General features: G+C 44.8%; 1 protein-coding gene and 1 long non-coding RNA gene across 3 annotated transcripts in view; one reads left to right on the plus strand and one right to left on the minus strand.

Moving 5' to 3' along the window:
* LOC135972348 (myb/SANT-like DNA-binding domain-containing protein 7) overlaps positions 1-12,237 on the plus strand; it is a 554,005-nt gene that overhangs the window by 522,670 nt on the left and 19,098 nt on the right. The gene's annotated exons all lie outside the window — the stretch shown is intronic.
* Positions 3,950-10,474, minus strand: LOC135984228 (uncharacterized). Of its 2 annotated transcripts, none has more exons than XR_010602152.1 (3): positions 9,065-10,474; positions 6,868-7,026; positions 3,950-6,340 (listed from the first exon to the last, which is right to left on the minus strand). It is a non-coding gene; the product is annotated as an uncharacterized LOC135984228 (long non-coding RNA). The 2 variants fall into 2 exon arrangements; XR_010602151.1 differs by lacking the exon at positions 9,065-10,474 and adding an exon at positions 7,532-8,079.

The following is a 12,237-nucleotide window of genomic DNA, read 5'->3' on the forward strand; positions in this document are numbered from 1 at the left end:
AGCTCTCAGGCAGAGGTGAGCACCCAACACAGTCTAATGGGCCCAGGCAAGGGGCAAGCACCCAACATAGGCTAGGGCAGTGGTCCCCAGCCCATCAGGGTAATCCACTGGTGGGCCACAAGAGAGTTTGTTTTCATTGACCGTCTGCAGGCATAGCCGCCCGCATCTCTCAGGAGCCACAGCTCACCGTTCCCCAAAGGTTGCCCCCCACTGGTCTACGGGGCCCAAGAAGATGGTAGACTCCCACAGGCCTCCTGGCTGAAGATGGAGTGGCTGCCAGACCAGGGATGGGATGGCAGGGGGTAGGAGGATGCAGGCCCAACCGACTCCACTGCGTCCCAACCAAGGGCCCTAACAGTGGCAGAGTGGTCTGCCACTGGGTTAGCTGGAATCCAGACGCAACACACTGAACCAGACTCTGGCAGCAACCCAGCCAGACCACAGTCAGCTGTCCCTGGGCCACTTCCTACCCGTCCTCAGAGTCAGGGCCAGATTAAAACCTTTATTGGCCCTAAGCACTGAAAAGATTATGGTGCCCTCCCATATGTAATTCAAAATAAAAACAATACTATACCATAAAATCATTCCTCAAAGTGTGTAAGTGGTCTGCTAATGATTGACAGAGGTCTGCACATGTTTCAAAATCCAATTCTTTTTCTTGGAGAGCTTGACTTGTGGAATGAAATTTTACAACACCTTTACCACACATGGTCAACATGAATACAAACTCTAGTTCTTGCATCTTGTTTGTAATGCTTTCTGCCTCTCGTATAGTTTCTCCCTTTTGTGATTGGTCTTCAGCTATACTTTCTAATGCAGCCACAATCTTTGAGTAGGACTCCAGAATTGCACTTATTGCCACTGCATGTGCCTCCCAGCGAGTATTAGAAAGAGATTTCAACACACGATCATTGCCCAAATATGTTTTAAGAACTGCCCATCGGTGTGTTGAGGCAGAGAAAAATGTATAAAGTAACTGGACTGTTGAGAAAAACCTTACTGCCACCGGACAACAATCAACAGCGCTGCAGCCAACAAAATTGAGAGAGTGTGCAGCACATGGTATGAATATGGCATATTTGTTCTGTTCTAAAAGCTTCTTCTGCATTCCTTGATAACGCCCTGACATGTTGGCAGTGTTGTCATAAGATTGACCTCTGCACTTTGAGAAATCTATTTTGCAAACTTGGCACAGCTAATGCAGTACTTGATTTGCCATTTCTTCACCAGTGGGGTTTTTCAAATTGAGGAATGTTATAAATCGTTCAACTAGTTTTCCATCTGTGGGAGACACATATCTTAGTACAATATTCAATTGATCAATATGTGAAAGATCAGTTGAAGAGTCGACAGATAAACTGAAGTACCCAGCAGTACTTATTTCATCCACAATAGCTGAACGAACTTTGTCACTCATTAGACCAATGAGTTCATTGTCTTGGATAAGTATGATGGGTTACCTTTGCCAGCATTCCCATATTTTGAGATATGGCCTGCTAAAAATGGGTCAAACTGAGCCACAAGCTCCAACAATCCCAAGAAATTTCCATTCTGCAATGATCCAAATGTGTCATTTGATCCCCAGAAAGGCAGACCACGTTCAGCTAATGTTTGAATAACAGCTATAACACACTGCAAGACATATTGCCAGTATTCACGCTCCCCTTTAATTTGTTCTTCCAATTTTTGTGTCAATCCAAAGCCCTGTCTTCAATTTAAATATATCAACATTGAATCTCTGTGAGTAGTGCTATTTTCATGTTGTTCAATTAAAACAGTATTCCGCCAGTCACTAAATCCATCTGCAGCAAACCGGGATGTTGAAGGTTTATATGCAAAAAGTTTTCAAACAAATCAGTACACAGACCCTGTTGATGGTGAATACAGTAGCCATTCTCGAGTGTATTTCTCACCATTTGCTTTCATGCTGAAAAATATTTTTTGTGGACAATATCTTGTTTGTTTGCCATTGGTAAAAGTCCGATGTGATTTCTCAAATGGCCCAGTGTGGTGTTAACAGTCATTTGGTCCACGATCTATCCTATAAGCTACATCATCGGTACTGAAATCCACCCCCATACCAGGATCTTGTCTCCTATTATTTATAGCATGAGCAGGTTCAGTCTCTGACACATCCACATCTTCTAAAACAATGTCTGTTTTACCACCAGGAGTAGGATGATCAGTTACAGTCTCTGATTTCCTCGCATTATTTCCATCTACGTTAGTAGGACGCCCCCCTGGTTTAGGTGGGGATAAGTAATAAAAAGAGAATAGAAAAACAAAGGAAGAGTGTGTAGTGGAGTGTAAGGAAGTCTAACAAAGTTCTGATTTTTCCCATGATGACTACTTCGATGCTTTTTTTGAAGTATCAAATAAATTTTTTCAAAAAAATCATTTTTTTTGGAGCCCCCTGCTTTGCTGGGGCCCTAAGCACGTGCTTAGTCTGCCTATTGGGTAATCCAGCCCTGCTTGGAGTGTACCTGGATCTCTGGATTGTCCTCTGTCTTCCCTGAGTACACTGCAAGCAGTAATCCCAGCTGCTCCTCAGTAGCTGGTGTGTCTGGTAGCTCAGGCAGTTCAGATGCGTCCTCATGGCAGCAGTAGGATTGCCAGGTGTCCAGTTTTCAACTGGAATGCCTGGTTGAAAAGGGACCTGGCGGCTCCGGTCAGCACTGCTGACTGGGCTGTTAAAATCTGGTCGGCTGCACAGCAGGGCTAAGGCAGGCTCCCTGCCTGCTGTGGTTCCATGCGGCTCCTAGAAGCAGCAGCATGTCCCCCCTCTGGCTCCTACACACAGGGGCAGCAAGGGGACTCCGCAAGTTGCCCCTGCCCCAAGTGCCAGTTCTGCAGCTCCCATTGGTCGGGAACCACACCCCCAGCCAGAGCCCTCACCCCCTCCAGCACCCTAACCCAGCCCGCTGAAAATGTGCAAGTGAGTGAGGGTGGGGAGAGCGAGTGACAGAGGGATGGGGGATGTAGTGACCGGGGCTGTGGCTTCAGAGAAGGGGCGGGGCAGGGCAAGGGTGTTCAGTTTTGTGCGAGCAGAAAGTTGGCAAAGAAGGCAGTAATCCTCAGCTGGCTCAGACTCCAGCAGCAGGGTGGAAGCATCTGCCTCCCTCAGTGACTTCCTCCCAACTGAACTACAGGGGCTGCCTTTTATACTTCCTGTTTCTGTCCCATCCTTCTGCTTCCGGTGTGGTGGGCGTGGCTTTCCTGGTTCCACCCACCGGGGGCATCTGGCCTTCTCTTGCTGACAAACTCCAAGGGATGCCACGCTACACAGATACTATGCTTGTACATTTGTTTACATGCACAAAAATTTGTATCTCTGAGCACAAAAAGACATTGACTGGCGTAGAGTGGATAACTTCACATCAAGCCACTCTGCATGTTCCCATTCTGCATCTGGGCTAATGTGCTTTTGTATATACACATAGATTTACCCACAAATTTTACAGGCATGTATGTTAGAGGTTGGCAAACAGTGAAAATAAATTTGCACAAGTTTTTAAATGAATTAATTTACTTCAACCATGCTCCTGTCCCTTTTTGTTTTCAATTTCTATAACTATTATAGCAAAAGAGTTTACTTATTATTACTTATTATTTTGTGATATGTGGGCACCTACAAGCTCCGACTGAGAACAGGCCCCCTTGTACTAGGTACTGTACAGACACACAGGAACAGATAGTGCCCAGGGAGTGTATAGTCTAAATAGACAAGACAGATGAAGGGTAGGGAAAAAAAGATGTATTATCCCCACTATGCAGATGGGGAACCAAATCACTGTGAAATTAATGCCCAATGGCCCATGGCAGTCTGGAGCAAAATTGGAAATTAAACCCTAGCCTCCTTCTCATGTTTCTGTACCAGCTTTGGACTGGCTACAGAACTTGCTTATGCACACCAGATGTATTCAAAATCTTTTAATGCTCTGCCAGGTAATGCGCTGAGGTTAGTTTTAATAAAGGTATTTTACACACAGTGCCACCGAGTGGCTGATCATTATAATACAGTTTAGCATTCTATTACATTCCTGACATTCCATCAATGCCTTAAAACACAGACACCCCTCCCCTAATTTACAGGATTGTTCATGGACACAGTGAATTTTAAGTAATAAAATATTAATAGGGATTAATATTGAACTTATAAACACGAGCATTTGCATGGAAACTTGATTCAAATAGTTTGAGTAAGGAACATGCAGCACATATGTTCTTTGAAAACCAATCAACATAACTTGAATTTGAGAAAATAATCTGCTCCCAGAGAGGAGAAAAAGCCCCACACCCAAGTGTAGTGAATCCAATAGATTATTTGCGCTGAAATATTTGCTCTGCTCTAATGTTTTTGGAGGGCTGAAGAATATTAGCCCCGCAGTGTGCCGAGTGTTATTCCTAGGTTACAGATCTGCAGTCTCTATCCTTTTCCTGTGAGCAGCTGGCATGAAATGTGAATTGACAAAGATTTTATTGCTCTGGCTAGAAGCAGCCTCCTTACACTGCTGGAGGCAAAAAGAAAATCATATTTAGTGGAAAATTCCTGATAAATAGGACACAGATAATAGAAACCCAGTGATCTATGCCTTAAAAATAGAAAAATGTCCATAGAAAATAGCATACCACCGTAAGAAAGCCTGGAAATACTTGCTTAAGAAACAGTTCAAAGAAACCAAATTATGGTGCATTATAATTATATTCCAGCACACAGATCTCCACATTTACAAAATAAACTACTGCCTGACTGAGATAAGACAGACAAAATATTGTGGCTGGGTGAACTTCAAACAGTTCACTCTGGCTAATCCCTTTAAGTCTGGATACTTATCTGCCTCATCTGAATCTTCTGAGGGTGCTCTTATCCTTCCTTTCTCCTCCTATGTCTCCACCCTATACTCCATCCTCTCCCCTCCTTCTTCTGACCCTAACCAGATGCTTCCTCTGGTTTCATATTTCCATTCCATCTACCTGACCCCAGGTGTTCCCTGTCTTAGATGATATTCCGTTTAGTGCAATGTCAGTTCAGAAATTTCTCGGCTGGTTTCTGGTCACATGTTCTTTTCAAATCTCACATACTCTGCACGTCTCCAGCTCAAAAATGCTCAGAAGGTACTGAATTCTATTCCTCCTGATTGAAACTCTGGGCAACCAATGAGATTTTAAGACATCAACTTCCATTTAAAAATGGTTAGACCAGCTGAGACCACAATAAACAATCAGCAAAGTTAAGAAGTGAGCAAGGAGGTGGGAAGTTTATCCAAAATCAGTTCAACCTATTAACAGCAACAACAAAAAAGTTGGGTTCATTTGAGATTTTTTAACTGGAGACTATATTGATCTGGTTAGTTCATTGATTTCCTCCACAATATGTGTCTGCTGGCTGCACATCAGGGCAGAAGCTAGCAGGAACCTTCAGGGGAATCAATCCTGTTCTCAGTCCTGGTGCTGTTATTTGCTCCAGTGGAATATTGTACAGAAGTTTGGGGCAGACGTTGGCATACCCATCTCATTGATTCACAACTGAATACAGCCACCCATATCATTAGTGGTTGCCTTAGTCACACATTCATACCTAATTTAGGTGTGTCAGCTCATATAGCTCCTCCAGAGCTTCAACAAGAGGCCCTCACCCTTAAAACTGAATGGAAGGTATGAAAAATGAAAACAAGCTGCTGCACGCAAGGCTGACAATGGTTCCAATAAGACACACACGTCTCACAAGAAGATCTACTCAGCTCCAGAAGAAAACACCTACTGCTGCAGCTCCTGCTGACTTGTCATGACTGACTTGGTGACATCCTTTTTCATTAGCTTGTCATGCATTCGTGTCCAGAGCTGCCCATCTAGTGCTACCAGTCAAGTGCCAATCTTGGATGAACAATGGCATATCAGGGCCAATAGCTATGTCCTCACAGAGTAGCAGCAACTATGGGATAGAAGCCCTAATTTACACCCACCTGTTTGCAATCTGGGAGGCTGATCCTGGATTGGCTCAATAGACTGCTGACTGGAATGGCCAGAATAGCTTCCATAATGCAGAATTTTGGCTTAGCCCAATCTTCACAGTGTGACTGCAGGGCAGCAATACAGATGGTCAAACACAATTGGAGGGGTGTCTGCAAGTGTTTGCTACCCTTGCGGATGCAGCAGCTAGATGGCCGAATAATCTAGATAATGACTTGTGACATCCACAGAAGAAAAAGTTTTCTTTTTGCTGGTGAGGGTCTTCAGGGATTGGTTTGGGGATGTACATTTTCATATATTCAGCAGTAATTGTGAAGGGGAGGTTCATAGAACAGTGGAAAAGTTTGCAGAGGACATTAAGCTGTTAAAACTGTAGAAAAAAACAAGAAGACTATGAGAAATTGCAGCAAAACTTAACCTCATTGGGGAATTGGCAATACTGTGATAGAATAAATTTAATGCTGACAAAGACAAAATAAACTTCTTGAATATGTTGATGGGCTCTGAGTTCACAGGATGCTCTGAGGACAGAGACCCAGGAGTCATCATCACAGACAGCTCAACAAAAAATGTGTGCAGCTACTCAGGGTCTGCTGCTACACATCAGCCTTTTGGACTGTTTTGTTTTGTTCAAACTGTTGCTGACTTAACTGGTTCATGGTTACTACTTGTTTTGACTGACAATTTACCTGTGTGTCTTGCTTCATTTTTTTGGTAGCTTGGGATTGCAGTTTTGGGGTGCATCTGAGTGTAACAACCCTTCAATGACCCAGCAACCACTGACAGAGTTCAAAGTTATTCTTTGGGCAGTTAAATGGGTACCCCCCCACACACCCAGGCTGTGATGTTTCTCTCCCCGCTCTCCAGCAACAGCCAAAAATAAAAGTAAAACCAAACCCTTTGTCCCTGAATTCTGATTGGTTCTGGTAGTAGCTTCCAGCTTGTTCTATCTGCATCCAGGACTTCAGGCAATCTGGGAACTGGAGTCCTGAGCCTCCATTGTCCAGGGGCAAGTCCCCTGGAGTCTTAGCATAGTATGTCAGGGACAAATAACTCCTGAGGGGTTAGATTTAGAACAAACACATTTCAGAGACAACATCTCAAAACCAATACAACGGACCATACACATACCTAGCTTATTCCTAAGGTGTATCTCTCTCTGGATCTGGAAAGGCCCTACTGCTTAGATGCCCTTCACAGAGTCTCGCTCTCTCTCTCTCACACTCGGTTAGCTTGTCTCTCTAGACAGCTTCTGACAAGTGACTGCCCATCTCTTCTCAGAGGGCTTTTAACTATTTAGCCTTCTTTTGAGCTCCAAGTTCCCAGCCTGGCAAAAGAAACTTGCATCTTCCTTCAAGACAGGATACAATGTCCTTGAAGCAGATACTTTGACCCATTGTCTTTCAAGTGTGAGACTGGGTATTCTTAGCTAGGTAGCCATTGGGTTGCTTCCCTGTTTGTTCTCCTCACAGCCCCCAATCTAAATTAATTTAATGCAGTCAGGAAGGAAGTCCTTATAATCAAATACACCATAACTCCCTGTAATCAGGCGCAGACTCACCCCCTGCATCGCCTCCTGCTGGTCGTCTCAGGAATTAGCTCACCAGTCGTTGGAGCGGACTCTGCAGGCCAGGTGTCCCGCCTGTCGTTGGCCCCCGTGTCCCTCCCAGATCCCGGTGCCCTTGGCTTGGGTGCTGCCCCCCCCAGCAGTACCCCACTCTCTCTCTGGCTCTCCCCACCCAGGGGAACCCCCACATCACCTCAGTCATGGCTACTTCCAGTCACCATCTAGCCCCCACACCCTGGGGCAGACTGCAGTCTATCAGCCAATCATCACAGGCAACAAGGGGTTTGGACTGGCTGCCTTTACCCACCCTCAGGTTGCCCCTCTGCAACCCCAATAACCTATGTGGGCCTAGAACCAGGCCCTGCAGCCTGGGAGTTGCTGGCCTAGGCCTTTCCCCAGCCCTGCCTCACTCTAGGTCCTCGGTGAGTTCCCCAGCAGCCAGGCCCCCCCCTCCAGTCAGAGCAAGACTCCTGAGCTTCTGGCTGCCCTGGCCTTCTTATAAGGGCTAGTTGCTCAGTTTGGGGCATGGCCCCAGCTGCAGACACTTCCGCCAATCAGCCGGAGTTTTGCTCCCTTCCACAGCCCCAGCCCTCTGCAGGGCTTTTCCAACCCCTTCAGGGCTGGAGCTGGTATTCACCTCGCTACACTCCCCCTCTCTGACCCGGTCACATACAGTGCCCCTAAAATTGTTACATCTCGCTATTCATAACGTTACATATCAGCTCCACTTCTCTCAGACTGTGCATTTACTTCTCCATGCAATTTGATGCTCCACTCTTGCAATTAATTATGGAGTAATTACTGCACATGGCTATTGACCAAGTAAAATAAAATGTCATTGATTTTTTTCTCTCTGTACTACCAGAGAGGGGATAGATTTGGCTTAACAACAGAAAGGATGGATTCTGGCCCTGAGGGGGGGGGGGGGGCAGGGGGGGAGGGTGAGGCATATTGGATTTTTTTCTGACAGAATTCTTGAGAAGTATTAGCTCATTTAGGGTTCAGATTTCTATTTCAGGAACTCTCTCTCTGTGTATTCCTTAGGGATTTTTTTTCCATTTATTGTTTAGGTTCTGTAAAGTCATTGGGCCGAATTCTGCCCTGACAGGAGCAGACATAACGGTTGACTCATTTTAGCACTGGTAATGTTTGCTATAAAATTATTTTTGCTGTATTCATTGTTTTGAAAAAAAATTAATTACAATTAAATGTACAGAATTAATTTAGCAAGAGACAAGCAACCTGGGAGCATTGCCATAATTTACCATGAGTATGTGGCCAGCTTCTGTGACAAAGTAACATTTCTACAGCATGCTGTAGGTAGAGGTTATACTAGAGCTCTTTGAAGTGTTCCTATTATGATGATCTCATGTTATACGCCTATGTCTCAATATGCTTATTGGCCTTTACTTGTGTAAACACAAACTCCATGCAGGCTAACATGCAATATTTCTACATTTTTAGGGCTTTATATTGCAACCTTACTCATGTGCTCAAGTATTAAGTCGATGAGGGCCATATAAGTACCTAGATGGAGAAACAAGAAATCCCACTGGCACATGGGTAAGTTCATTTCAATTAAGGTTCCAGGATTAGGCCCTCCACAAGCATTCATTGGTATTTCTGAAGACAATATTTCTAAGTAAAGTAACACCGTTATAAGCAAAGGCCGGAATTTCTTCAATGAGGACGAGTTATTCTTTATTATCTTCTGTGACATGGTAAGTCAAACATTTCCCAGGATGCAATGTTTTGGATTTCATTTTAGCACGTTTCATTGCTCCCACTGCACATAGGTTGGGTTTCTTCTTTCTGCAAGCAAATCCCATTCGGATAGGCTGGTTCTCATCCTTTGGACACCGGTACGGCATGAGGCAGAGGCACTTTGACTCTGTGAATGGAAGAGTTTGGGGGTTATATGCAAGCCAGTTTTGCAAAAGGGTTTGTCTCAGCTTTCTTCACCAGGCAATTAATCCATGGGGCTGTCATTAAGGCATGAGCAAAGAGATATGATTGTTATAAAAGCTTTCACTGGTGTTAGTGGCATTCTATGTGTAAATTGAGAAAATACATGTCTGAGCACTAACATATGGAGAAGTGGTTGTGACAGTGGTTCTAAAAGGGCAGAGGTATTTAACTTTAACCCTGTAAATGCCCATGATGTGCACAGCAGCCCTTTCAATGTTTTTCAGATGCACCTACTCAAAAAGGCATAATGACTTGGGTATTCTTAGAGATGTACTTAGAAGAAAGGAAGAGCAGGTGTCAGCACTGATGAAGAAAGAAATAAAGTACAAAAGAGAGGAAAGATGATTTGGAACTGAATCTTGCAAGGGGATGCAGGAACTTGCTCTGCACACTAGTATTGTTGCATACAGCAACACAGGATTCTTGATTTTCACATATCCCCTTATTTTCTGGACATGTTATGAGGATGCAATGTCAGTTAAGCAATTTGAATTTTTGCACACTCTGAGGGGCATCTTTTGATGAAGTGTCTCTCTCATCTGTGAGTGCAAACATCCCTCCTGCCCCCTGCCCCATGTGAAGGAAGAGTGTGCCTGCTACCCTTCTTCCTGGCACAACTACTTTGTGCACAGTGTCATCCAAGGAAAATTTTGCAAGTTTACAGGAAAACTCACTGCTGTTATCACCCTGTTACACAGTAAATAGCAGAGTTGCACAATGAATGTTGACATACTAACTCTTTTAGGAATTTTGCAGACAAAACAACCAAATTCTGTGTGCACTGTACCTAGCAAACAAACATGTATTTAACACATAGGCATCGACTCTGTGGATGCTCTGGGCTCAAGAACCATGGGAAAAAAATAGTGGGTTCTCAGCACCCACCAGCCACCGCTGTTCACTGTTTGGCAGCTGGGGGAGGCATTTGGGGGAGGGCAGAGACAGGGCCGGCTCTAGGATTTTTGCCGCCCCAAGCAAAAACAATTTGCCCCCCCCCCCCCCGTTTTTTTCTTACCCCACCCCCGGCCCTGACTCAACTCCGCCCCTTCCCCAAATCCCCAGCCCTGCCTCCTCCCCCAAGGCTCTCAAGCTAGGGAGGGAGGGGGAGAAGCGGCGTGCGCGCCGCGGCCACTCGGAGTCTCCCCCTCCCTCCCAGGCTCTCAAACCTGGGAGGGAGGGGGAGCAGTGGCACGCAAATCAGCTGTTTCGCACACCGCGACCGCTCGGGATCTCCCCCTCCCTCCCAGTTTGAGAACCTGGGAGGGAGGGGGAGCAGCGGCGCACGAATCAGCTGTTTCGCACGCCGCGGCCGCTCGGGATCTCCCCCTCCCTCCCAGGTTTGAAAACCATCCTCTTGATTTTCCACCTAAAGAAACAGAACCACAAAACTAGTCTCTTAAGGCCACAACCCTGAAAGTTGATCTAAGCAAGCAAACCTTTGTTCTCATGTATGAGAGGAAGGGGCATGTGTGTCTGTCCAATGATTAGATCACTAGTCTGGGACTTGGCAAAGCTGGCTTTAGTGTCCTGCTCCATAACAGATTTCCTGTGGTTCCCTGGGCAAATCACTTAGCTTCTCTGTGCCTCATTTCCTTCCCTGTACAATCCAGATAATGGCACTTCCCTATCTCAGAAGGGTGTTCATAAATACAAAGGCTGTGAGGTAATCAATCCGTTACCCCGGTAATGAGGGGCATTATACATATCTTAGATGCCAGGCCCCAATAACCTCAATGGGGATGTGTGGGAGTCCGCTCATGCAGCTCAGTTTGCAGGATCAGGGCCAAGGTGTTTGTGTTTCCCACCTTCCACAGTCGTGCCACTTCTATACACAGTAACAATGGATACACAGATTAAGGTACACGGATACAAAAATAGCCTCCTCCATCATCTGAAACTTGAACTGAAACCTTAGCATTTGAGAAATCGGTCTTACCTTGACGTTTGCACCCTTCTGTGCTTCCTGGTTTCAGTCAGGAGGACTGGAAATAGAAGTGAAGATATACCACAAGAAAAGCTGCTGTGGGATAGCCACACTATAAAATGAGTGTCTGAGCATCCATATACTCACATGATCCCTTACAGAAAAACCTAAAGTGTTAGTTATCCTCCTCCTCATTCTCGTCATCATCGGTCAGCAACCTGGCATTTCCCAAGGCACACGGGCCTGGATACAGCTTTTATAATGTGCTATGCTGACACCCACTATGCCTAATGTTTTTTTAACACACGGGTCATATTCTGACCAAGGACCAATGTCTCCAAGTTGGTAGTTGATAAGACAAGCCTGCTAGTTGCATGCCTGAGAGTCCCACATTGCACACAGTCGGCCACAAGAATTTTGTATATAGTAGGTATAATTTCTTATGTGTCAGAAAAGTAAAAGAGTAGTTAGTTATGGCATTATTATCAAGTACAGTATATGTGCTTTGCTCACAGTGGGAGCCAAGATTAAAAAGAGCCATGTTTTGTAAACCAGCTTCATTGTTCATCAGCTTCTAAGGGAGAGACAAAGAGAAATATAACAAGTTCTTGGTGATCACGTTTAGGTCAATGTACAGATTAATATTTAATCAATCATTAACAAGTCTGCATTTGCCAACACACTTACTAATTATGTCCCACTCTAATTCTTAATTCTTTTTCATGAGACTCTATAAATGTCTTATATGCTTTGGGGAGGATCTGAAATTTATTTGCCATCTAAGTATTTTGATAAATGAACAGTTCTT

This window comes from Chrysemys picta, chromosome 6 (assembly GCF_011386835.1).
Source record: "Chrysemys picta bellii isolate R12L10 chromosome 6, ASM1138683v2, whole genome shotgun sequence".
Classification (NCBI taxonomy): domain Eukaryota; kingdom Metazoa; phylum Chordata; order Testudines; family Emydidae; genus Chrysemys; species Chrysemys picta.